We start from the raw sequence: 3,169 nt of genomic DNA on the forward strand, positions 1-3,169 counted from the left end.
AGCGGGCACCCACAGGTGTGAGCGAGCACCACAGGTGTGAGCGAGCACCCACAGGTGTGAGCTAGCACCCACAGGTGTGAATAAGCACCCACAGGTGTGAGCGAGCACCCACAGGTGTGAGCGAGCACCCACAGGTGTGGGCGAGCACCCACAGGTGTGATCGAGCACCCACAGGTGTGATCGAGCACCCACAGGTGTCAGCGAGCACCCACAGGTGTGATCGAGCACCCACAGGTCTGAGCGAGCACCCACAGGTGTGGGCGAGCACCCACAGGTGTGGGCGAGCATCCACAGGTGTGAGCGAGCACCCACAGGTGTGGGCCAGTACCCACAGGTGTGAGCGAGCACCCACAGGTTTGAGCGAGCACCCACAGGTGTGATGGAGCAACCACAGGTGTGAGCAGGCACCCACAGGTGTGACCGGGCACCCACAGGTCTGAGCGGGCACCAACAGGTCTGAGCGGGCACCCACAGGTCTGAGCGGGCACCCACAGGTCTGAGCGGGCACCCACTGGTGTGAGCGAGCACCCACAGGTGTGAGCGAGCACCCACAGGTGTGAGCGAGCACCCACAGGTGTGATCGAGCACCCAAGGTGTGATCGAGCACCCACAGGTGTGAGCGAGCACCCACAGGTGTGATCGAGCACCCACAGGTGTGAGCGAGCACTCACAGGTGTGAGCGGGCACCCACAGGTGTGACTGGGCACCCACAGGTGTGAGCGAGCAACAACAGGTGTGAGCGAGCAACAACAGGTGTGAGCGAGCACCCACAGGTGTGAGCGAGCACCCACAGGTGTGAGCGAGCACCCACAGGTGTGAGCGAGCACCCAAAGGTGTGAGCGAGCACCCACAGGTGTGAGCGAGCACCCACAGGTGTGATCGAGCACCCACAGGTGTGAGCGAGCACTCACAGGTGTGAGCGGGCACCCACAGGTGTGACTGGGCACCCACAGGTGTGAGCGACCAACAACAGGTGTGATCGAGCAACCACAGGTGTGAGCGAGCACCCGCAGGTGTGAGCGAGCACCCACAGGTGTGATCGAGCAACCACAGGTGTGAGCGAGCACCCACAGGTGTGAGCGAGCACCCACAGGTGTGAGCGAGCACCCACAGGTGTGATCGAGCAACCACAGGTGTGAGCGGGCACCCACAGGTGTGACCGGGCACCGACAGGTCTGAGCGGGCACCCACAGGTCTGAGCGGGCACCCACAGGTCTGAGCGGGCACCCACAGGTGTGAGCGGACACCCACAGGTGTGAGCGAGCACCCACAGGTGTGAGCGAGCACCCACAGGTGTGAGCGAGCACCCACAGGTGTGAGCGAGCACCCACAGGTGTGAGCGAGCACCCACAGGTGTGAGCGAGCAACAACAGGTGTGAGCGAGCACCCACAGGTGTGAGCGAGCACCCACAGGTGTGAGCGAGCACCCACAGGTGTGATCGAGCACCCACAGGTGTGAGCGAGCACTCACAGGTGTGAGCGGGCACCCACAGGTGTGACCGGGCTGCCACAGGTGTGAGCGAGCAACAACTGGTGTGAGCGAGCACCCACAGGTGTGAGCGAGCACCCAAAGGTGTGAGCGAGCACCCACAGGTCTAAGCGAGCACCCACAGGTGTGAATAAGCACCCACAGGTCTGAGCGAGCACCCACAGGTGTGAGCGAGCACCCACAGGTGTGAGCGAGCACCCACTGGTGTGAACGAGCAGCCACAGGTGTGATCGAGCACCCACAGGTGTGAGCGAGCACCCACAGGTGTGAGCGAGCACCCACAGGTCTGAGCGAGCACCCACAGGTGTGAGCGAGCACCCACAGGTGTGAGCGAGCACCCACAGGTGTGATGCGAGCAACCACAGGTGTGAGCGAGGCACCCACAGGTGTGAGCCGGGCACCCACAGGTGCTGAGCGAGCACCCACAGGTCTGAGCGGGCACCCACAGGTCTGAGCGGGCACCCACAGGTCTGAGCGGGCACCCACTGGTGTGAGCGAGCACCCACAGGTGTGAGCGAGCACCCACAGGTGTGAGCGAGCACCCACAGGTGTGATCGAGCACCCACAGGTGTGATCGAGCACCCACAGGTGTGAGCGAGCACCCACAGGTGTGATCGAGCACCCACAGGTGTGAGCGAGCACCTCACAGGTGTGAGCGGGCACCCACAGGTGTGACTGGGCACCCACAGGTGTGAGCGAGCAACAACAGGTGTGAGCGAGCAACAACAGGTGTGAGCGAGCACCCACAGGTGTGAGCGAGCACCCACAGGTGTGAGCGAGCACCCACAGGTGTGAGCGAGCACCCACAGGTGTGAGCGAGCACCCACAGGTGTGAGCGAGCACCCACAGGTGTGAGCGAGCACCCACAGGTGTGAGCGAGCACCTACAGGTGTGAGCGAGCACCCACAGGTGTGAGCTGGGCACCCACAGGTCGTGAGCGGGCACCCACAGGTCTGAGCGAGGCACCCACAGGTGCTGAGCGAGCACCCACAGGTCTGAGCGAGCACCCACAGGTGTGAGCGAGCACCCACAGGTCTGAGCGAGCACCCACAGGTGTGAGCGAGCACCCACAGGTGTGATCGAGCACCCACAGGTGTGAGCGAGCACCCACAGGTGTGAGCGAGCACCGACAGGTGTGAGCGAGCACCCACAGGTGTGAGCGGCACCCACAGGTGTGAGCGGGCACCCACAGGTGTGAGCGAGCACCCACAGGTGTGAGCGAGCACCCACAGGTGTGATCGAGCACCCACAGGTGTGATCGAGCACCCACAGGTGTGAGCGAGCACCCACAGGTGTGATCGAGCACCCACAGGTGTGAGCGAGCACTCACAGGTGTGAGCGGGCACCCACAGGTGTGACCGGGCACCCACAGGTGTGAGCGAGCAACAACGGGTGTGAGCGAGCAACAACAGGTGTGAGCGAGCACCCACAGGTGTGAGCGAGCACCCACAGGTGTGAGCGAGCACCCACAGGTGTGATCGAGCACCCACAGGTGTGAGCGAGCACTCACAGGTGTGAGCGGGCACCCACAGGTGTGAGCGAGCAACAACTGGTGTGAGCGAGCACCCACAGGTGTGAGCGAGCACCCAAAGGTGTGAGCGAGCACCCACAGGTCTAAGCGAGCACCCACAGGTGTGAATAAGCACCCACAGGTCTGAGCGAGCACCCACAGGTGTGAGC

This window comes from Procambarus clarkii, chromosome 84, assembly GCF_040958095.1.
Source record: "Procambarus clarkii isolate CNS0578487 chromosome 84, FALCON_Pclarkii_2.0, whole genome shotgun sequence".
NCBI lineage: Eukaryota > Metazoa > Arthropoda > Malacostraca > Decapoda > Cambaridae > Procambarus > Procambarus clarkii.